Below are 25,047 nucleotides of genomic sequence, written 5' to 3'. Positions count from 1 at the left end.
ATCTGCAACATTTTCTCAAAACAGGCCAGACATAGTGCAAGGGTGCATATCGGGAGCTAGCATTTGGGCACATTAAAATTATGCTATTCTCACCAAATACCCTGGCCGATTATGATTCATTCCTGCCCATGACTATAGCAACAGATGCCTTGTCCACAGTCCTAGGGGGAGCTTTATTTCGGGGACAACTGGATGGATGTTGCCAACCAGTATACTTTGCATTTAAGGACTGTCAAACACAGAGATACAGTATGCTGTTATTGAAAAAGAAGCTCTCATAGTCACATGGGTTTGCATAAAGTCCTCTGACTGCATTATCAGCCTGAAAGTCACCATTGAAATGGATCATGAACCACTGGTCTCACTGCTAGATAGAAGTGCAGAAAAGAGACAGTATTTGTCCAAGAGAAACATCAAATGACTGCAGACACACTATGCAAGGCTACAGCCAACCTTCCTGTGACACATGATGTCAACCTGGTTGAGGAGCTCAAATCATACTCCCACTTGGTGAAGAGATAACACTTGTCTATCTCAGGAAAAGTTGAACAGGTCTATTAAGAGCAGATGTGAGATGAGGAGTGTCCCCACACCATGAAAATTTGGTTTGAACAGCAGAAACACTTTACTATGATAGGTGATCTGCTTGTCTACAATGAGTGGTTGGTCATTCCAGCCTCCCATCCACTGGAGATTCTCAAAAAATTCACCAAGGTTCCACAGCATTACAAAATTTTGAGCATGTGTCCAATCTGCAGTATAGTGGCCAGGCATATCAGTTTAAGTTTATTTAAAGTTTATTTATTAGTGTTTTTATGTCATTAGTGTCACAAATAGACTTACATTAACATTGCAATGAAGTTTCTGTGAAAATCCCCTAGTTGCCACATTCTGGTGCCAGTTTGGGTACACTAAGGGAGAATTTAGCCTGGCCAATGCACCTAACCAGCACATCCTTTGGAGCACCCGGAGGAAACTGTAGCGCCCGGAGGATATCCACGCAGACATGGGGAGAATGTGCAGACTCTTCATTGATAGTCGCCCAAATCAGGAATCAAACTTGGGTCGCTGGCACTGTGAAGAAGTAGTGCTAACCATTGTGCCACCATGCAAGGGCTATTGAAGAAATGATTGCAAATTGCCAGATGTGCATGTGCTGCACAAACCAGTCAAGAGAAAGCCCCTCATCCCTGTGGAGTTCCCCACCAGTCCGTGGGAACAGTTGGGAATTGATTTAGTCATTTTTAATGACAAAGCCTTCCTCATCATAGTTGACTACTTCTTCCGCTGGATCAAGGTCAAATAATTACACTTGACCAGTGAGATGATTGTGAGATCTTTGAAAGAAATGCTTGTGAACCATGGCATCTTTGACCAGGTGGTATCTGATAATGGCCCGCAATTCACAAATGAGTGCTTCACACAATTTGCCACCAATTACAGTTTTCAGTACCATATCAGTCAAATGGTGAGGTGGAAAGGAGGGTTGTACAATTAAAACTTCTCTGAGAAAGAACATTGACTTTAGTATGGTACTTTTAACTTACAGATCCACCCATTACAATGTGGAGTAGGCCTATCAGCGCTCCTGATAGGCAGAAAGGTCTGAACACAACTCCAAATGCAGCCAGAGAAACTAATCACAGGGTTGGCAGTCAAGGGTTGCCGAACCAGGCAGCATGGTGGCATAGTGGTTAGAATCATAGAATCCCTACAGTGTGGAAGGAGGTCGTTCAGTTCATTGAGTCTGCACTAACAACAATCCCACCCAGCTCCTTGCCCTGTAACTCCACATATCAACCTAACCCACACATCTTCAGTACTGCTGCCAGGGACCCGGGTTCACTTCTGGTCTTGGACATTGAGTTTATGCATTCTCCCTGTTCTGCATGGGCTTCCACTGGATGCTCCAGTTTCCTTCCAAGGTCCAAAGATGTGCAGGTTAGGTGGATTGGCCTCTTAGTGTCCCAAGATGTGTGGAATAGGGAAATTAGCAGGGAATTAACATGGGGCTCTGGGGATAGGGCCTGTGTAAGATGTTCTGTCATAGAGTCAGTGCAGACTCAATGGGCTGAATGGCCTCCTTCTGCACTGTAGGGATTTGACAGTTCTATGAAATATTCAATTCCAATAACAGCAAGCAGCAGGCAGTGGTTTCCACACTAGAAACCTGCCACAGTTACGCAAAAGAGGCAGGGTCTAGATCAGGGATCTTGAAAGAGCCGATGATCAGCCAAGGTCAAAACACATACGCTGGAAAGGAGGAAAAGGAGCAGCCTCATCCTCATCTCTTGAGGCAAAACTCCTACTATATACACTTGTTCGAACGGTTTCATGAGGGGTAAGTCCTGCCTCACAAATTTGATTGAATTCTTTGAGGAGGTAACTAAGTGTGTGGACAAAGGTACAGCAGTTGATGTTGTATACATGGATTTTAGTAAGGCGTTTGATAAGGGTCCCCATGGGAGGCTCATGAAGAAGATAAAGATGTGTCAGATAGAAGGAAATTTGGCCGATTGGATTGGTAACTGGCTGTCTCATAGAAGACAGAGGGTGGTGGTGGAAAGAAAATTTTCAGACTGGAGGCCGACTTAATAGAGATTTATAAGATGATGAGGGGGATTGATAGAGTGGACGTGCAGAGACTATTTCCCCGGGTGGATGTTGCTGTTACTAGGGGACATAACTATAATGTTAATGGTGGGAGATATAGGAGGGAGGTGAGTGGTTGGGGTGTGGAATAGACTGCCTGCTGTGATAGTGGAGTCGGACACTTTAGGAACTTTCAAGCGGTCATTGGATAGGCATATGGAGCACACCAGAATTATAGGGAATGGGATAGATTGATCTTGGGATTGGACATAGCCCGGCAAAACATTGAGGGCCGAAGGGCCTGTACTGTACTGTAATGTTCTATGTTCTAAAAGAAGATAACCAATATCCAGAAACACAGACTACAACTCAAACTCTGAAAGTTCCCCATATCAACACATCCTACCACTGCTCCAGATGTGACCAGAACAAGATTGGAAGAATTGTCAAGCCTCCAGGCCATTTGAATTTATAAAGTCAAGGAGATGAGGGGGTGTGGGAGGGGAAGAAGGAGTAACAAGATTGTGATGTAAATATATTGGGTAAAGACTTGAGGGAAAGTGTATTATAAGGGTATCTGGCATAGCAAGAATTAATGTAGAACTGGGAAACAGTACCGCCCACTCACAGTGTGATGTGAAGAGATAAAGAACTGGAGACCAGAGTCAGCTGAGTACTCCATAGAGACCTGTGTAAAAGCAAGCATGGAGTTAACTCATAGCTTGGGCTATACATTGTGTATATATACATATACCCTTATATCTGTACATTATTTATCATCAATAATCAATTAATTTTCAGCTATACAAGGTGCAGAACCTCTTTGTGAGGCCTACTGAACAAACATACAACATTGAAAAAAGCCCAATTATACTCTCACCTCTTATTCACATTCCACTAGGAGTTATTTAACAGGAACCAAGTGTAGAAACCTTCGTTGACATGGTCTAGACTCTAAGGGAATCCTGTACCACTGACCTAGCTGAAATTAGTTAACACAGCCTAGACCTAAGACTATGTGTGTCAGTCACAAACATAATGGATGGTACTGTTACCTGCTGAGCTATTGAGGAACTCACTTACCACAGATTAAATGAAACAGAAAATATGGGAAATACTCAGCCACATCTGTGGGGAGAGAAAAACAGGATTAACAGTTCAGGGCAAGGTAGTTGGTCTCTTTTTATGCCTTTAAGGAACTCTATCCTTCTTTGCAAAGTACAATTTTAGGCATTTTGCATTACAATTTTACGTCAGAAATCAGCTAGCCCCTAAGACAGTTGGCCACATGAATAAGCACTGCAAGATAATCTTGTCCCATTCAAATGTTATCAGCTACATTCAGAGTGTTAAAAGCTCTACAATATTAAGAATATGCTCAAAAGTATGTCCAAGGTATGCTGAGATGCTGAAGAATGTAAAATTACATTTAAAAAATGGTGCTTCACTTTATTTTGATTAAATGTAATGCTTTTCCTGCAGCAGTTAAAATTACGAATAAAGCAAGTAATTACCATTTATCTATGCTTTCTAAACAATTCCACAATGCTTGAAGCTATTTTTCCCTCAAACCCAAGCCTTATATCAGTCCATGGAAAATTATGAATGCTATATTTAAAATATCAACATTCATTCTTTTAATTTCCTGTCTCAAAAATTTAATCTTATCAAATAAAGAATGCATATTCACTATTAAGCTGCTAATTAGGTTAACAATTATTTGTAAGATTTAAGGAATGACTGACTCAGCTAATATTGACCATTAAATGCAACGATTTCCACTGTTCCTACAAAGGTCAAAGGACAAGGTTAGTTTATGAGCTTATTCTGCCATGTATCACTGCAGGCAGCACCAGTGAACAGCAGGATGGATAAACGCCACTCACCTCTCCATTTATTACCCCTGTCAACTGGTAAGGGATTTCTTATGTTGTGAAAAGCCCATCAACAATGAATCAGTGGAGTGAATATGACAGTTGATTTGTGAATTCAGATTATATGAAGTGACTAGATTTCAGTGGACTATGTAGATAAAGAAACTGTCATGATAAAATAGGATGCGCAATTCAGCAAACAAAATTCATCATATATTTGAAAATGCTATTTCAATGTCAGGAAATAATTTGAAAATGTAAATTATCTGACACTTCATTTCTTTATACTTTCCTTTGGTGCAGGAAGACAATAAAACGTTCATTGACACTAATTATGCTGCACATTAACATTTGTTACCTTGCGTAATCTGTATGAATCATCATTTGTTTCTGATTTTGTCCAACACGAGATGCTAATCATCAGAAATAGGTCTTGTAGGGAATTAGTTTGATACCTCAAAAATCTTTAAGATATCAACGATACAGTCATTGTAATCAATGGATTAGAAATGTTTACTGAGTGATTATTTCCATTGAGTTCAGAATCCAATCGTTTTATTGAAATTTCCCTGTGTGCCAAACATGTAAATGAAATATTGATTTACATTTGGGCTCACAGCATATTCAAAATTTTGCTGGTTACCGTAGAATCTAGTTTTTTGTTTGCGTGAATAAGAACACATTTGATACAGCAAATGTATATATAACTCATTGTTAATACAGAATATAGGTTTGATTCCTTATTCTCACTGTGCATTTTAGCATGGGTTTGAGCTAATGTAAATGCTACACTGTAAAATTTGACCTCATTGACCTTTAATTTAATTGACCTCACAAGCAATTAATATTAGCTTATTTATTTAGATATAGTCATATTTTTTCCTTTCTCTAGCATGAACTGAATATCACTCAGAATTCTCTTTTTGTAAACTGACAGCTTTGAAAGGTGGCTTTAATGTGAATATCAGCTACTTTATTGCCTTGACTTGTGTGACCTCATCTACTCGAATGAAGTCATTCACTGAGCTAAGGAAGACAAACCTTCGTTCCAGGGAATTAATCAAGTCCATCAAGTGCCCCGCTTTACAGCCTTATCTCTAGCTAGTGAGAGAGTGAGCAGTTAGAAACTTGACAGCCACCAGATAGCCTCCTGTCCTTCACGTTATGCCAACATCAAAGGGGAACAAAGAGGTTTCCAGAAGCTGAAACTATCTCTGCATGGATAAGTGCAGCTGACATAATTTCTAGCTTGGGGATTACATTGTTTTAGAACAAGGTATTTTAGGGAGAATGACTACAATACACTGCACTGAACTTTAACTTTTTGACGATTAACTCCTCCGATAGGAATGCTCAGCACATAATCGCTTGGCCTGCCTTTTCATCCCAAGCTATCGCAGAAGCCATAAACATTCCAATTAGGCAGCCAATTAAAATGAGAAAGAACCTCCTGAATTATACAGCAGTTGGAAGCTGTTCTGCCTTTTAGTTGTCAGACTGTGAAAGGTTTTTATTGCATTTGAACTGAAGGAGGTGAAAGAATTAAGTGAAACAGTTGTTTGAAAGGATTGTATGAAGGGGCAGAGCAGTGATAATAGTTCTCAGCACTAGTGTTAGAGAGCCATTAGTAGGGTATAAAAAAAGTATTGTTATGCTAAGGGTGGACATTGTAGAAGTTAGACGGATCCATTGACGCAATGAAACTAAAATCAAATTTTATTTTATTGTTGCTTTTCTGGTGAGGGGCAGGACTAAGTAGCCATTTGCAGCCTCCAAATAATAGGAAAGTACATACTATCCCTACAATTCTTCCCTGATGACATGGAAGGAAAGTAAATATAACTTTTTGAAGGATTTTTTGAACAAAAATGCTCAATAGAATAAGGAAATTAATCCCATCAGAATGGAGCCCAAGTATTATCAAAAAGAGATGTTTTCTTCTGCATCATATAGATTTCTTATTGTCATTCATTTAGTCATTGCTGGTGCACTGGAAAGTTAAACAAATGATACCATGAATGAAGCTGCCTTTGAAGAGCTGAAGTAACCACTTGCAGTAATTAGGATATCCTTGAACAAGTGTTTCTGAAGTATTGGCTGGTTCCTTGGCATTTGCCTCCTTTCCTGCCTACTAACTAGGAAGGCTTGATCTTAGATAATTATCCACCCACTGAGCATCCAAGTATGACAGTCAGTTCCCAGGGGATTCTGGGATGCCTGTACTGTTGACTGATGACTTCAAAATGCCAGAAGCGCTAGGTCTGAATGTTAAGCAACAAAATTATCTGTTTTCACTGCCTTCAATCAAAGTTATTATGGATTTTGTAATTACTTACTGTGGGAACAATTTTCTCCAGTAAGTGTAGGTGAAGAACAAATGGCACAAATGAAAAGCCTCCTGTATAGAAGGTTTCATTATCTTATGCATTTAAATCAACTCTAAAAATAAGTGCCTTTGCCACAGATGTACGGCATCATTGATATGATGTACATTTCTTTCCTCGTTTATATTAAGCCTCTGATCAATCATTGCTGACAGTGCAGTGTCTTTGTGTGAGAGGCTGTAGGACAAATGTTTTACCTTGTGAGAAGAAATTGTTAGCATTTGAAAAGAGAACAGTGCAGGGAGGATTAATGGCCCACTTTGATGGATTATAATGTAGGGAAATTGCTCAATATTGATATGAAAATGTTTGTGAATTGGCTGCATGGAACTGCCAATGGAAAATGAAGGCTGTTAATTTCATCTTGTCACTGTTATCAGTCCAGGCTCAGCTCGTACGAAAGGCCGGTCAACAAAGACCGATGAGAGTGCTTGAAAAACAGATGAATAGGGCTGCAGTGAAAATCGATGTAATCAAAACACTGAACTGCCCAGTGTTACAATGTCAATTATTTTGTGCTTTGTAATAATATGATTATATGAAAGAGCAGTTTCCTGCTAAATACCAATTATGGAAGGCTATTTGAGGCTGCAGTGTTTGTTTCCCAACAATATAATTGTCGACTTGATATGCAATATTTATAAAACAAGTAATTATAATCTGCACCCCAATGATTGTATATTTACTCATGTTATTTTAGACTTAGAATTGCCATTAAATAGATAATTACAATATAGCAATATAGTCAAAAAATATATTCAAGCATCAAATTTGGAGCTGTTTATTTTTTGTCAATTTCAGTCTCTATGACACAGAAAGGATTTTTTTATTATAAATCTGTACCATCAACTTAAAGATTTTACCCATACTATGGATATATGCTTAATATGGAGTAACGCTTCTTACTTAATGTTTATTTTACAGTGTATGGCATTAATCCCCATATAAGCAAACATTTTGTTTAAATCTTTACTGTCCATATAACTGTAGGTTCAATTGTGGGATAAATTCAAATTTACTTTTACTTGTTCTTGGGATGTGAACAGCAATGATAAGGTCAGCATGTATTCCCCATCCTGAATTGCCCTTGAGAAGATGGTGGTGAACTACTTCTTTGAACACTGCAGTCCTCTGGTGTAGGTACATTCACAGTGTGGTTTTCTGGAGAAGTTTGATACAATTAATTGGCTGTCTATGGCTTTAGAGAGGCCAGTTAAGTATCAACTAGGTTACTGTGGATCTGGAGCCATATGTAGGCAAGATAAGGTAAAGATGGCAGATTTCCTTTCCTGAAGACATTAGTGAACCAAGTGGGTTGTTCCAACAATCCAGTAGTTTCATAATCCTTATTAATGAGGCAAGCATTTTTATTCCAGATTTATTAGTTAACTTTTAAATTTCCCCACGTACCATGGTGTGATTGCACTCACGGGCATATTTTACATTCCACCGTAATTTTATAGCAGGTTTGTAGGTGTAGGTGACTGTAACATTTCTTGGATGGCTTTTCCACTGGGTTGCCATCCATCTTGACCTCTCTGCCGTTTTCACACTTGGGTGATTGATACCTAGGCTGTCCCTCCCACCCATCCTTGCCACAATTGATCAGATTAGTCAATTAATAACCACTTAGGGGCTATTTCCCACCGTGCCTCAATATTCAGGCTGGTGGGAGGATTTCAGGGGTTGGGGGAGCCCTTGAGTGTAATGGAGTAGTGGGGTGAGAGAAGATGTCTTTCCCAGCAGCTTCCTTTTAAAAGCAGAACCTGACCCCTGCAGGTCGTCCCTTCCCAATCCCACCTGCCTCTCCACCCTGGCCTCTCTACCGTCAGACCCACCCTTCTATCTGCTTGGTCCCTTGGGCCTCACCTCCCCTCCCTCCTCTAAGACCCCTAAGACTTATCTGGTCCTGGTATCGACTCTGAGGACTGCTTGTAATCCAGTCCTGTCCATGGCTGGGTCTGGCACTACAGGATGAGATAACTGTCAGCCAATGTGATTGGCCAGTAGCTCTGAGGCGGACCTTCCTTTAGAGTGACAAGCAGATGCCCCACTTCCAGCCAATTAATGCTTGTGGGAGTGTTAAATGGCTGCAGGGCAGGGAGCATCAGCGGGGATGTGTTCTCCTTCGACTCCTCGGATAGTGAGGGGGAAAATCCATCATCCTCAAATTCCCAGTCCATGGGCAGGATTTACCAGCCACTCTCACCCCAAGGCCAGAAAATCCTGCCCAATATTAACGGACCTTTGCATGGTCCATCTCCCACCTGCCATACAGTGGCTAGCACTGCTGCCTCACAGTGCCAGGGACCAGGGTTTGATATCCCACTTGGGTTGCTGTCTGTACAGAGTCTGTACGTTCTCTCCATGTCTGTATGGATTTCTCCTGCGTGCTCTGATTTTGTCCCACAGTCTGAAAGATGTGCTGGTGAGATGAATTGGCCATGCTAAATTCTCCCCCAGTGTACCCGAACAGACAGAGTGTGGAGACCAGGGGATTTTCATAGTAACTTCATTGCAGTGTTAAAGTAAGCCTACTTGTGATAAAGTAAATAAACGTTAACTTCAAACTTTAAGTATGATTCCGATGGTGGGCGGGATGAGAAAATTCCGTTTCATGTATCTGGAACATTACTCCAGTAATGTTTCCACTGGCTAGCAAACCCATTTGGTCATAAACAAACTGCGTTTGTCATGACCTCCTTGTTAAAAGATTTCAAAATACCAAAGAGGAAGTCTTGCGGTGCAGTGGATAGCATCCTTATCTCTGAGCCAGAAACTCTGGGCTTGAGTTCCACTCCAGAACATAATGACCCCGGATGGTGCTTTCATAATGCTGCCAAATAGATTGATTGTCAACTTGCAAATCCTTCAAACACATCTGTAGCAAATGGTCAGAGTTAGAGAGACTCGTGGTCAGCCATGCTTTATGTTGCATGGCACTTCTCAAGCTAAAGTCCTTGGCATTAAGTGAGTGACCCTGGTTCAGGAACACCCAGGTGCAGAAAAGAAAAGTAAGCATGTGCTTTGTTTGCCTCATGTGTCTCTAGACATACAAAATTTTCTCTCTCTAAAATACCATAATCTCTCTATTTTTGCAGAGAATATTATCTGTTAAAATACATCATGCAAGTATACTGAAAGTCAGGAAAATTGTTCCCTATCTGATCTCAGTATTTATTCATTAATCTCCTGAAAAGGCTGTGTGAATTATTTAATTGTTTTTTGATGTTTCCAGAAACCTTTCTCTTACTCCGGTATTTCACCTCTTTGCAATAATCACCTCATTGCTTTTTGCTTAGTTCACAACGCTCACTTTTTTAAAAATTGTGTTTACCAAACCTACTTTTGTCAGCAGGTTTATTATAGCCTGCTTATTATCTTTGTCCTGACAGATTAGCATGATAATAAGCAACTCTGTGAAAATGGTGGAATCAATAAACATTTGTATTTAAAGTAATGCAGTTCAATTTTAAAGCATCACCTTGATGAAGAATTGAACTCATTATCTAAAAGTGATAATATCATAGAATCATAAAAGAATACAGCACAAAGTGAGGCCATTCAGCCCAGTGTATTTGCATCTATGTTTAGCTATCCAACTAATCCAACGCCGCTGCTCTTCTCCATAACAGTGTCAAAAAAATCCTTAGGCAGTTATTCAATTTCCTTTTAAATGTGACCATTCAATTTGTTTTCCTTTGAGAAAATGTGTTCTACATCACAACAATTCACTGTATCAAAGAAAAAAATTCTCATTTTGCCTCTCCTTTGGCCAATCACTTTAAATCTGTATCCTCTGGTGATCGATGTCACTGGAATCTGTGTCTCCTTATTCATGCTACCAAAACTATGATTGTGAACACCTCTATCAAATCTTTTCTTGACTTTTTCTCCTCTAAGCAGAATAACCCCAGCTTTTTCATTCTCTCCACATAATTGAAATCCTTTATTCCTAGTGTCTTTGGCCCATTCCTATTTCTCATCAACTTGCTGACCTACACTGCCTCCCAGTTCAGCAATATCTTGACTTTAAGATTCTCATTCTTGTTTTCTAATCCCTCCATGGTTTCTCCCCTCCTTATCTCTGTAACCAACCCTACAATACCCCTGACCATCCCTGATTTTAATCTAAAGGTGACTTCATCTTCAGTTGCCTTAGGTCTAAACTCTGGAATTGTGTCCCTATACCTTTCCATCTCTCTAAGCTTACATTAACACTGCAGTGAAGTTACTGTGAAAATTCCCTAGTCACCACCTGTTCGGGTAGACTGAGGGAGAATTTACCATGGCCAATACACCTAACCAACACGTTTTTCGGACTATGGAAGGAATCCAGAGCATCCAGAGGAAACCCACACAGACTTAGGGAGAAAATGCAAACTCCACATAGTGACCCAAGCCGGGGATCAAACCGGGGCCCCTGGTGCTATGAGGCAGCAATGCTCACCGCATTTTAACTTTGTTAGCACTGCATTCATCCAGATAAGTGGAGAGTATTCCATCACACACCTGACTTGTGCCTTGCTGATGTGGGCAGACGTGGGGGCATCAGGAGGTGAGTTACTCAGTGCCAAATTCCAAGCTTCTAACTTCCTCTTCTATGCACGTATTTATGTAGCTATTCCATTTAAATTTGGTCAATAATAACCTCCAGAATGTTGATGGTGTGGATTCAGCAATGTTAATGTAATTGAATGTCAAGGGGGGAGATGGTTAGATTCTCTCTTGTTGGACATGTTTCTTGCCTGCATAGTACTTGTGTAGTATGAATGTTCCTTGCCACTTATCAAACCAAGCCTGAATGATGTCCAGAAATGCTATAGTATCTGAGGAGTCACAAATGGTGCAGACTGTTTTGCAATCATCCACAAATATCCCCACTTCTGACTTTGGTAGATCAAGATTTAAGCAGCTAAAGATTATTTGTCTGAAGAATCTAACCTGAGAGACTCTCGCATCAATCCCAGGTCTGGGATAATTGGCCTCCAACAACTGGCTTTCTTTATATCAGGTCTGAATCCAATCAGTGAACAATTTTTCCCTAATTCCCATTGACTTCACTTTTGCTAGGGTTCTCGATGTCACACTTGGTCAAATGCTCAGTAAAGGTGGCCCTTGACAATTGATAGCAAGGGCTGCCACTCTTTTTCACTTCTTCGACACAGCTTTTTTATCCATGTTTGGACCAAGGTTGTACTGAGTTGAGGAGCTGAGTGGCCCTGGCTGAACCCAAACTGAGCTTTGTGAGCAGGTTATTGCTATGTAAGTGCTGTTTGATAGCACTGTTGACGAGCCCTTCCATCATTTTGTTGATGATCGAGACTATACTGATCAGGTGGTAATTAGTCAGATTGTTTTTGTTCTTTTAGTGAACAGGACATAACTGGACAATTTTGTTTATTGTCAGGTAGATGTCAGTGTTGGAGCTGGACTGGAACAGCTTGGTTAGGTGTACTGAAAATTTGGCCTCCAGAACTTTCCGTATTACTGCCAGAATGTCAGGGTCCATAGCCTTTGGTCTTTAACTATTTCCTGATATCACGTGAAATGAATCAAATTAGCTGAAGACCTGCATCTGTGGTGCTGGGAACCTTAGGCCAAGGCCTAAATGGACCATCCACTCAGGTGAAGATCTTTGCATATGCTTCAGCAACGTCTTTTGCTCTGATGAGCTGGGATCCCCATTACTGAAGCCAGGGATGTGTGTAGAGTTTAATAGTCCACCACCATTCACAAGTGAATGTAGCAAGACTGCAGAGCTTTGATCTGCTCCAATGGTTGTGGAATCATTTAGCTGTCCCTGCTGCATATCTGTTCTGATGTTTAGAGTATATGGAGGCTTGTGTTGCCAGGTTAACATAGAACATAGAACATTACAGCGCAGAACAGGCCCTTCGGCCCACGATGTTGCGCCGACCAGTTAAAAAAAAACAACAATGACCCACTAACCTAAACCAATCCCTTTTCGTCCATAAACCTGTCCACAGACCTCTTAAACGCCCCCAAACTAGGCGCATTTACAACTGCAGCAGGCAGGGCATTCCAATCCCTCACCACCCTCTGGGTAAAGAACCTACCCCTGACATCTGTCCTATAACTACCCCCCCTTAGTTTAAAGCCATGCCCCCTCATGCTAGATTTTTCCATCAGAGGAAAAAGGCTATCACTATCCACCCTATCTAAACCTCTAATCATCTTATATGTTTCAATAAGATCCCCTCTTAGCCGCCTTCTTTCCAGCGAAAACAACCCCAAATCCCTCAGCCTCTCCTCATAGGATCTCCCCTCCATACCAGGCAACATCCTGGTAAACCTCCTCTGCACCCTCTCCAAAGCCTCCACATCCTTCCTGTAATGTGGGGACCAGAACTGCACACAATACTCCAAGTGCGGCCGCACCAGAGTTGTGTACAGTTGCAACATAACGCTACGACTCCTAAATTCAATCCCCCTACCAATAAACACCAAGACACTGTATGCCTTCTTAACAACCTTATCTACTTGATTCCCAACTTTCAGGGATCTATGTACACATACACCTAGATCCCTCTGCTCCTCCACACTATTCAAAGTCTTCCCGTTAGCCCTATACTCAACACATCTGTTATTCCTACCAAAGTGAATTACCTCACATTTCTCTGCATTAAACTCCATCCGCCACCTCTCGGCCCAGCTCTGCATTGGCAGGTTGGCACTGCATTTTTAGGTATCCTTGGTATTGCTCCTGGCAAACCCTCCTGCACTCCTCATTAAGCAGAGTTGATCACCAGGTTTGTTGGTAATAGTGGAAAGAGCACTATGCCAGGCCATGGTTGAATACAACTCCGTTGCTTTTTGGCCAATGGCATCTCATGGATGCCCAGTTTGGAACTACTGGATCTGTTCTGAACCTATCCAGTTTAGCACTGTGGCACAACTAAGAAATGGTAAAATGATTTAATCATTCTTTAGCATCTCATCTCCTTTAAAATACAACTGGCACATGTCCAGCAGCATTAAAGAGTAGAGGGCAATCAAGTGAGACCCAAAAATGTGGGAGACCCATCCCAGTAACCCACTGAATTCCAACTGAACTCAAGAGTGATAAAGACAAAATATTGCAGACGCTGGAACATGAAACAAAAACAGAAAATACTGGAAAATCTCAGCAAGTTTGACAGCATCTGTGGATAGAAATGCCATGTCCATCCCCATCCCCCTCGGTATCTGCTCTTACCCCTCGCCTTCCTCCCAAAACCAGGATAGGGTCCCCCTTGTCCTCATTTTTCATCCCACCAGCCTCCCCATTCAAAGGATCATCCTCCGCCATTTCGCCAACTCCAGCATGATGCCACTACTCAACACATCTTCCCCTCACTCCCCCTATCAGCATTCCACAAGGACTGTTCTCTCTGGGACAGGCTGGTCCACTCCTGCCTGATAACTAACACCTCACCCCCTGTCCATAGCACCTTCCGTGAAATCTCTGTCCTTATACCTCCTCCTTGCTTACCGTTGCAGGGCCTGAACACTCTTCAGGTGAAGCAGTGCTTCACATGCATCTCCTTCAATCTAGCCTATTGCACCCCCCCCCCACCCCCACCCACCACCACCCCACCCTCAGGTCGACTGCCACATTCTTCTGGTAGTCCCTTAACAAAGTCTGTACCTCTGTTTTGCCATTCATACATTCCGATCACTTCATGGAAATTTTTAGCATCCTTCTCAGCCTTCATCATCACCACTTACATTTCCTTTGTCCTATTACAGTGACCACCCCCCCCACCCCGCCCGCCAACATAACAGTATAAATCTTGCCTGATTTTCTTTGCTCTCAGATCTGATGAAGGGTCATCCAGACTTGAAACTTGTTGGCTTTATTCTCTTTCTATAAATGCTAAGATTTTCCAGCATTTTCTGTTTTGAACTTGAAGGTGGATGGAAGTTCTGTTTATCTCAAGGTCCCCATCTCAATAAGATAAGTGTTATGGTATTTTCTGTTGAAATTCCCATACCTCTCAGCTTGTGACACTCATGCCAAGTCTTGACCTGGAACATTCAGAAGGTTGATACTGAATTTATATCATATATTTTAAAGTTCTTGTCTATTTGGGCAAGTGAGAAGATCACTTAGGCACAACAAGTGAGAAATCAATTCCACAGACTAAAGGATTGCATAATGTATATTTCATGTATTTTAAAATTGTACATTTTATAATCTTTTCTTGGTGTTCAAATGTTTTTGAGAGAAATTTAAAACTCAGTGAGTGAGTATGATGAAAGAAAAATATGGTGGTTGCTGAAAATCTGCAATAAAAACAGAAGATGCCCGAGCAAATCTGGCAACATCTGTGGAGAGAGAAACTGAGTTAATGGGCAGAATTTAATACTTCCTCAAGAGCCACCTTGGAGGTGGAGAGTGTATAATGGAGCAGAAAAACTTGGTGTGGAGATCCTGTTGCCTCTCCCCCTTATTAAATCTGGGGTGGGAAAGATTGAGGTTGGCCTTCCTGCATCAGGCCAGTAGAGGTCCTTAACTAGCCATCCACTCATCCCGCCACCATTGCTTGGGCTTCACCACATGGGCATGATACCAGCAAAGCCTTGTCATGCATGCCTGTGACTTGGGGAGAATCTTTCCTATTTGGACAACCCTGTAAAAATTTAGGGTTTTGAGGTGTAAAATCTTTCTAACTCTTAAGGTCCAAATTCTTAATTTGTAACATGAGGATCCTCAGTTTTGCTTGCCCAACAAGGTATGAATAACTAGTATTTATGAATCAAATGGAATGTATTAAGCAAAATTTAACAAGAAGCAGTCTCTCAAGATCCTAGGAGTTCTTGATTGTTACTAACACAAGCAATGTCTTTCTTTTCTCTATCTTTGAAGTAATGTTGACCTGTATCTAGAAGATTCATACCCAGAAGCCATGGTAACACTATGCCAACAAGGACTATGATTTTCCAACTTTGATCAATCGTTTCTTATTGTTCCTCATCCCTTATTTGTAAATAATCCAAATTCACCTCTTCCATTAGCTTAGGATGCAAGTCATCTCATAAGAACTTAAGAAATAGGAGCAGGAGTAGCCCCTTGAGCCTGCCCCACCATTCAATAAGATCATGGCTGATCTGAAGTGAATCAGTTCCACTTTCCCGCTTTCTCCCCATACCCTTTAATTCCCTTGTCTATCAGAAATCTATCCACCCGTGACTTAAATATATTCAACAAGGTAGCCTCCACCACTTCAATGGGCAGAGAATTCCAGAGATTCACCACCCTTTGAGTGAAGAAGTTCCTCCTCAACTCCGTTCTAAACAGCCCACCAACCCCCTCCCCTTATTTTGAGGCTGTGCCCTCTAGTTCTGCTATCCTTTCTAAGCAGGGAGAATCTCTCTACCTCTACCCTATCTAGCCCCTTCATTATCTTGTAAGTCTCTTAAGATCCCCCCTCATCTTTCTAAACGAGTACAGACCCAGTCTATTCAATCTCTCTTCATAAGCTAACCCCATCATCTCCGGTATCAGCAGAGATGAGGATACTTCATGTCATTCTATATTTGCAACTCAAGCCATATAGACTAAAGACAAACGTTCATCGCTTGTTTACTTGGGCCCTCCAGAGTTTACATTTAATTGTGAACAAGTGACACATTTCCTTTAGAGGCAGAGCAGTTACAAAGTCACATTCTCTTGCCAGTAACACTACATGTCATGATAGCAGAAAATAAACATTTCTTACTGGTACAGATCAATTAACGCATGGTTTGTGTTCAAAGATAAGAACAAATTATTTTTATCAATTCTTTAAACTGATTTTAAAAAACACCTAATTGTATTGTGGGCAATTAAGACAGCATTCAGCTGTTCCACGCAAGCACTCAGGAGCTTAAAGTCATAAAATGATTAAATGTCTGTTTCTCACAAACAATATCCTTCCTATAAAGAATTCAAATGAGCAGAAAATCAAACTGAACTATTTAAAAAGTGGTTAAGGAATAAAATTCATGGATATTACTGGCCCTAAAAATTAGAATGATTAAAATCTTGCAACCCATCCCTAAGTGAGAATCATGTCAGCAGCAAGGGCTGCCCATGCAGGGAGATCCCCGCATGCCCTTTAAACGGACCCCCTTTCCCCTCCTCACCTCACTGCTGACTTCCCGACTGGCCCTGGTGAGCCCCCTCATCTACCTTCCTTCTAGGGCTCCGTTAGTAATTCTGCTTCCAGGTCGCAATGCAGAATATTTGCTGATATCAGTGCTGGATAGTTGCTGGTGTCTAATTGGCAAACAGCTCATAGAGGCAGATATCGACCCAAAGATGCCAAGGACCCCATCGCCAACCAGATAAGTGTCTGACTGACATTAAGTTGGGTGGCGGAAGAGGCGAATGATCATGGTGGGGTTTCCACCAGCTCTTCAGCCAGCGGACGAGCCCACTGCCATAACCATTAAATTCCACCCAATGTTTCAGGGCAGTGACCTTGCACCATCTCTGAATTTGAAATCAGAACTTTCTTTTGACCCTAATTTTTTACACTGGCACTGATTTACGTTCAGGAATGTTATGTGATTTACACAAATTTTGAGCATAATTTGACCTTATTAAAATAGGCCTGTCTTTCGGGTCTAATTTCTTGGTTTTGTCCATGGAGGAAATTTCAGGCCATATTGATTCACATCACATTCCATAAAAGCATTGCAAAGTCAAAATAACTAACTATTTGGCAAATCAAGCTAGTTCTTTTCATAAACCATGTAATTTTTCTGTCATAAATTCTACTTACCCTCCTGTGTTTAAATCTCTGATGTTACCCAGATGAGTTTTCAGGAAGCAAGTGTTTCTTTAAGTGGAGGAATTCTTTTGGAAAGCATAGTCCCATTACTGCCTCAAACTCCATATAATTCAGTGATAGCTGTCCAATATCAACTAGAATCTCAAGACATGTTGCTATTGTTACACCTTGCTCAGTGTCTCTTACTCCACGCTGATGTTATTCCATAACATATTTCCCAATTCTCTTGTGGTGCATCAGCTATGGCTACGAGGGTAGTTCTGTCACCTCAGGTGAATCTAAAAGATCCCACTGCACCATTTTGAAGAAGAGTAGAGGAGATATCCCCCCACCCTAGTTGATATTTATCTCTATCAATGCAATAAAACAGACTATCTGGGGTAGAAGAAAGAGCAACCAGTTTCTATGTCCCCACCATTCACTTGCATTCAATAGTTGACCTACGATTCCATGGCAAGGAAGAGAAAATAAATGTTGGATAGATGACCTCCCTCACCAATTTTCCAGCTGACTCCACTGCCAAATTCAAAAAATGGCACCCCTTTCTTCTGCCCTTCTTCCCTCCCTAAACAGCACATTGTGTCAGCATCCACTGCCCTCCTGGATTGGATGGGTACCCAAACAGGCAATCCTGACTATATGGCTGCTGGTCTGGCCTATTTTAAATTGGGTGTATGCCTTTTGGTGCCAAAAACTTTGGCAGGCTGAAAGCTGAAACATAAAAGCTTGAGGTTCTCAGTTTATCTTAGTTTCCCAAAAACCTTTCATAAAATGCTACACAAGAAGGCTGCTGAATTGTAAGATGTAAATTGGGATTGGTGGCAGACTTTAAACTGGAAAGTGAATATCCATTCACGTAGGCAGAACATAGTTAATAATGGCAAAGTGTTTGGTTGGCGCAGACTGGGTGACTGCTTTGCAGAACACCTCCACTCAGTTCACAAGCATGACACTAAACTTCTGGTTGGTTGCCATTTTAATCCACCACCTTGCTCTCCTGCTCAAACTTTTATCTTCAACTTACAGCAGTGTTCCATTAAAACACCTCATTTCATATTAGGCACTTTACAACCTTCTGGACTTAACATTGAGTTCATATAATTTCTGACCATAAAATTTGTTCCCCATTTTGAATCTTTTTTGCCATGTTCTGGTTTGAATTGTGTGTCATGTTGTTGCTATCAGACAGATCTGTTTATGATGCTAGTCACATTCATTCTGGACAAACGTTTTCTTTGTTTATTATAATCATTACCACATTAAATGACATCTTTGTCATCTAATTTCTTCCACCTTCCACTCCTTCCCAAATCTTCTCTTACGTTCTTCCTCTCCCTTCCTTTTTCAACAGAATAAAACTCATCACATTTCTACCTTCCCACAATTCTGAAGAAGAGTCATATTGAACATCAAGACATTAACTCTGCTCCTCTCCCCACAGATTCCACTAGACCTGCTGATCATTTCCAACACGTTCCATTTTAATTCATATTTTCAAGTTTCTGAATTGCTGGATACCTCTCTTATCAGTAATTACACTACTATAAATTATAGGTTTCTTGAATTGTTGAATGTTGCTTTAGCTCCCCTATTATGAACTCATACAAAAAAGTCACGTAATTTTAAGATAATTCTTTTTCCCCAACTGATAAGTAAATTAAAGCAGAAATGTATCCAGGTAATGATGAACAAAGACAGGATTATTTATAATTTAATTCTAATGACTTACAAAGTGTATAGGGAGTGGATTCTTATAGTGTTGCATCACAGATTTTACATTGGAAATTATGGACTCAGAAGGAGGCCATTTGTCCAATCATGTCTGCACTGGCTCTCCAAACGAGCAACTCACCTTCTCCCCACCTTCTCCCATTAACCTTGTACATTCTTCCTTTTCAGATAACAGTCCAATTCCCTTTTGAATGCTTCACTTGAACCTGTCTCCAGCACACTATCAGGCGATACATTCCAAACTCTAACCAGTTGCTGTGTAAAAACAAAGTTTTTTCTCATATCACTTTTGCTTCTTTTACCAATTACTTTCAATCTTTGCTTTCTTATTCTCAATCCTTTCATGAGTGAGAATGGTTTTGCCCTTTCTACTCAATATGATTACTCATTGACGCATGTTGATAATTTATTTTAACTCGTTATTTTGAGATTGTATGGAAATCAATGCAATTGTTAATTATAATCTGCTGTAATTTTAAACTTGTAAGTTATCTCCTATAAAATCCCTAACTTATTTTAACCTCAGAATTCAAATACATTGAAAATACTGACCGATATTCTGGTTCGTTGCAATACTGAAATATAAATACTAGTTGCGTTAACAGTATTAGATCAGTTACAACCCGAAAAAAATGGATTCTCCTTGACTTTAGACTAAATCATTCTGGATCACTTCGGTGGAGTTGGTACAAGTACAGTGTAAGATCAGCTTGACATTGCGCTTAACTCCTTAATTAAATGATATGATGACATTTTTTGTTACAGTCAGTACTATTCACTCCCGTTGATTGCACAAGCTGCTGCCACATCCTGTAACTGTTCTCTAATTCATGCTGTTATTTACATTTCAAACTTGGATATACATAAATGTATACTGTAGCCTCACTAAATGTAATTTTAGATTCTTTATTAACAAGAATCAAAGAATACTGGGGGTAGGCAGGTATGTGGACTCAAAGCCACAATCCAATCAGCCTATGACCTTACTGAGTGGCAGAGCAGGCTCAAACGGCCTACTCCTGTTCATGATGTGTATGTTCATATTGGTAAATACAAATAAGATTTCGGGTGCTTCTTTAAATGTGCACCCAGACACATGTGTATTCATAATCTTTAAAATATTGCTTTTTTCTTAAGTTCTCTGGATTTTTGAATGTAGAAGCTAATAAGGGAGGTATTTTTGCAAGGTGTTCATAGAGTCAGAGAATCCTTATAGTGCAGAAGGAGGCCATTTGGCCCATTGAGTCTGCACCAACTACTCTCACATCATGGCCCTATCCCTGTAGCCCCACTTATTTACCCTGTCAGTCAGCCCACCTGACACTAAGGGGCAATTTAGCATGGTCCATCCAATTAACCTGCACATCTTTGGACTTGGGAGGAAACTGGAGCACCCAGAGGAAAGCCATGCAAACACAGGGAGAATGTGCAAACTCCACACAGTCACCCACGCCTGAAATTGAACCTGGATCCCTGGTGCTGTGAGGCAGCAGTGCTAACCACTGTGCCAACGTGCTGCTGTGAGTGGATGATGGTCCACTCCTAGTTTCTGTGGTTGATGTCTTTATGCATCAAATGGTTCACTAATTTAAAATCTATCATGAGATATGTCAGGCTAAGGCTGAAACGATTTTGGAGCTTCCAGTTTGATCAGTTTGTAGTGGCAGATAGATGTGGCCTTTGAGATAAAACTTAATTGTCCGGTTAAATGTTAAATGGAATGGAGGAGCAGAGTGGCTGGAAAAATGTGGGTCATAGAAGGTGGTGACATAAGCAAATAAGACCATAAAAACCCAAATAGAATCTTCACTTTGTAACGAGAGGCATAAAATACAAAAGCAGGAAGTGATATTGAACTTTTTTTCAATTTAGACCACACTTGAACCGCTCTGTATAAGTTTGAGCACTCATTACAGGAAAGATATAAAAACATTGCTAAAAGTGCAGTACCGGTTCATTAGAACAGTACCAGAAATTAGTAGTTAGGATAAAAATTGTTGAACTCCACTTTCCACTTGGCAGCACCTGGACAGATGAGTGGTTCAAATGGCAGAAATGGGCTTGCAGCCCAATGCCACCAGAAACCTAGCAACCACCGTTATAACTCGGGATCAAACAGCAACATGAATGTGGCTCTTTGTAAATGTTAATTGGGGTCACATGCTGTTAGCAGGACCCTGGCACGATTTTAACTGGAAGAGTCAGAAGTCCTACCCGGTGATAAATGCAACATGAGTCAGTGAACTGACTGACATGATGGGAATCATTATTTAAAGGGACGTTTGCTTCAGGCACTCAGATTGTTTGGATCTGTATGCTATTTGTGTATGGATTTCCATGGAACTTCTGAGTTTGGGGTTTGCTTCCTTCCAACTTTTGCCTAATACATTGCTGAAAATTTATGAATGCTACTTTGCGCTTCATTTTTACCAGTGGCTAAACTGTTGGAGAAAGAGCAACAACAATGGGCAACCTGAAAAACTTGGGTAAGCATCAAGTGGGCCTGCCAGAAAAGGTGGAGGGAATTGCTTGTAGAAGACCAGGTCAATAACCTTTTATCCAGGACTTAGTATACTGTATTTGTGCAGCTGTCAAAACGTCAGGAGGATGAACCAGGGGATTTTGTTAAGAGGAAGGACATCCACTTCTTCATCACATTGCTGCTAAAGAGGCAATGGGAGCAGTTGATGGAGCATGGCTTTCGATAACCTGGGGGATAACTAGGGGATTTTCACAGTAACTTCATTGCTGTGTTAATGTAAGCCTACTTGTGACACTAATAAATAAACTTTAAAACTGTTCAGTCTTCCCACCGTATGTTCACTAAAAGCCCTTGAAACCTCACCTTCATCCCTTGAATTTTGTGTCAAAGGATACCAAATTTTTTATCCAAATTAAATATTCCTGATATTCTGACAACGCAAACTAAGAAGTTGTAATAAAAACAAAATTTTGACCTAAGTCTAGTATCTAGTAAAGGTGATTATTTTAATTGTGAGCGCGGTTATTGTATTTAAGAGGATTTAGCGCCATTATTAATTCTTGTTAACAGAGCCGATGGAAGTTGTGTGTGTGTGTGTGTGTGTGTGTGTGTGTGTGTGTGTGTGTGTGTGTGTGTGTGTGTGTGTGTGTGTGTGTGTGGTGGTGGGGTTAGTGGGTGGTGGTGGTGGTGGTAGTGGCTGTCCAAGCTGGAGTCCAGAATCTGCAGAGCAGCTGTTTGAGTTTCTACCATTTATGAGGACCTGACTGCAGCATCCCATAGGTGGCCATGCACTCCCAAGTAGACTGGAGAATGTTGATTCTATAGAAATCACCACAGGCTGGAAGCAGACACTTGCATATTTCAGCCATTTGGTAAAATCCCATAATTCAATACTGCTTATGTGAAGAAAACTGCTTCTTTGACAGAATTGGGAGGAAATCTAGCTGTATTGTGACATGTCTCCTGGGCTGCTTGTGGCACTATTATTGTACCTACACTTGCTTACCAGTGCTGGGTGCTGTACAATGTGCAGACACCTCTAACTCATTCCCTATCCAGTCAATTCTTTTGCTGGTGCATAGTTCTATGATGATGCCTTCTCAGAAGGATTCTCCTCACTCTTTGGTGATAGAGCAAGACTTACATTAGTAGAGAGGTGAAAAACAAGCTGTTGCCACCTTCTTGGTTGACAAGTATATTTTAAAAGTGGTCAAACAAAATATGCAGGTCAATATGTACATGTATAGATAAACAAGTAGCTGTTGGTGGAATTTCAGTTGCTGAACTAGGTAGGTATAGAGCAGATGTTTCCATTTGTGTGGGAACCAAAAAAATAAATAAAGCCAAAAATGAAGACAGGAGAAATTTGTTTACTCAGAGTGATTAGAATGTGAAACTCACTACTACAAGAAATAATGAGACGAGAAGGTTAGAGGCATTTAAGGCAGCTTGATAAACGTGAGGGAGAAATAAAAAGGTTTATAGAATCCCTACCGTGGAGAAAGAGGCCATTAAGCCCATCAAGCCTGTAGTAACTCTCCAACAGAGCATTTTACTCAGGCCCTATCTCCATAACCCCAAATATTTACCCTGCTAATCCGTCTAAACCTATACATCCTGCGACCCTAAGGGCCAATTTAGCATGGCCAGTCAACGTAACCTGCACATCTTTGGACAGTGGGGGGAAATCAGAACACCCGTGGAAACCCATGCTGACACTGGGAGAACGTGCAAACTCCACACAGAGAGTAACCCAAAGCTGGAATTGAACTCAGGTTCCTGGTGCTGTGAAGCAACAGTGCTAACCACTGTGCCACTGTGCTACCCAGATTATGCTGATGGGAGTAATTGAAGAATGAGGGTGTGTGGGGTGGGCAGAGGCTTGTATTGAACCTAAATACTAAATGGCAAGAAGCAGTTGGATGAAATGGCTTGTTTCTGTGCTGTACATTCTTTGTAGTTCTACGTAAGCTGTTAGATATTAATACTGGAAGTCAGTACACAGAGAGTGGTTTTTAAAATTCCCTTGAGTTTATACTGAAGTGTATCCCAACTAATACCATGATTAATCTAGCTTGTGAACACATGCATTTTCATGCTTGCGTGATTTCAAAATGTACAATTCAGCAGGATTTCTTCTGCCAGGTTCATGCAAGTGTTGTCTAGGCCAAAATCACTCTAAGCTAAATCTGACAAACAGGGTATTGGATTTGACTGTAGAACGGGCCTAACTCTGAAATCAGTCAGACAGAATGGCATACAAACCTTGTAGCAGTTCCCAACAGATTAAGAGGTGAAGAACTCACTTTCTTCATTTAAGATGTTCTATCATGTACATTTTATTTTCAGTGAAAGGCCAAGTTCAAAAACAATTTCACTCCTTACATTTTCTGCCCATGGTTCTTGATTATTTGCATGGAAAATTCAACTCCTGTTTCCAAAACTCACAGATAAATTCCGACAGTTGTGATTAAAATTCAATTTCTTGGCTGTTTCTCTGCTCCTATCAGTACATTTCACACCCTTGAAATGTTCTTTGATATTAATAGTAAATATATAACAAGCTTTCCTTTGAAGAAGTTAGTGATAGCATTAATACAGATAATTTCATTAGTTTGACAAAATAGTATCTGTCGGATGTTAAAGGAAATTAATTATTTATCATGAACATATAAAATGATTGTTAGTTGGGGAACTGCATTCTATTAATAGATACGTCAGAATGAGAAGAATATACAAATAAAAATCATACTGACCAGCTTAATGCATTCATGTCATTTTTTGTTCTATTGCATTCCTATGAAGTGTTTTGGGGCCATTTTCTACATTAGAGACAGCATATAAAGCAAATTATTATTGTTGACTTGTTAATGGGGTAATATCAACTGCTTTCACACAGATCCACATTTCTTCACCTACACTGAACAAAGAATTTTGTCAGCTATTGTCTATCATCTGTGGTATCAAGTTATCAAGAAAGGCCATGTGTTCATACAGTAAGTGAAATGAAAACTTCTTCAAACCTGCCGTAATAAACGTCTGCCAAGTGTGGTGGGAAGAATAGTACAAAGGGGAGTCATTTTCTGTTTGTGTCTATATTGTTTGATTCCAGTTAATGCAATCATTTGTGAATCTCCAAATAAAGATTGGCCGTGGGCATATTCTTTACTAGACTGAACTATGTAGCAATATATCATCATAGC

Source organism: Carcharhinus amblyrhynchos, chromosome 4 (assembly GCF_965287045.1).
Source record: "Carcharhinus amblyrhynchos chromosome 4, sCarAmb.v2.hapA, whole genome shotgun sequence".
Classification (NCBI taxonomy): Eukaryota; Metazoa; Chordata; class Chondrichthyes; order Carcharhiniformes; family Carcharhinidae; genus Carcharhinus; species Carcharhinus amblyrhynchos.
This window is presented reverse-complemented; position numbering follows the sequence as displayed.